This window comes from Eimeria mitis, genomic scaffold (genome assembly GCF_000499745.2).
Source record: "Eimeria mitis Houghton genomic scaffold, Emh_scaff645, whole genome shotgun sequence".
NCBI lineage: Eukaryota > Apicomplexa > Conoidasida > Eucoccidiorida > Eimeriidae > Eimeria > Eimeria mitis.
The window spans coordinates 12,863-13,092 of NW_013574614.1; positions in this window are offsets into that span (position 1 = coordinate 12,863).

The following is a 230-nucleotide window of genomic DNA, read 5'->3' on the forward strand; positions in this document are numbered from 1 at the left end:
TGTGGCGCTGCCGACGGAGGAGCTGGGGCGGCAGGCATCTGTGCTGCGCGATGCAGCAGCAGCAGCAGCAGCAGCAGGAGCAGCAGCAGCAGGAGCAGCAGCAGCAGCAAGCAATGCTGCTGCAGCAGCAACCGGTACTGCAGGAATTGCTTCTGCTGCTGCTGCTGCTGCTGCTGCTGCTGCTGCTGCTGCACCCAGCAGAGCCATCAGAAGCGATCATAGAATAGACA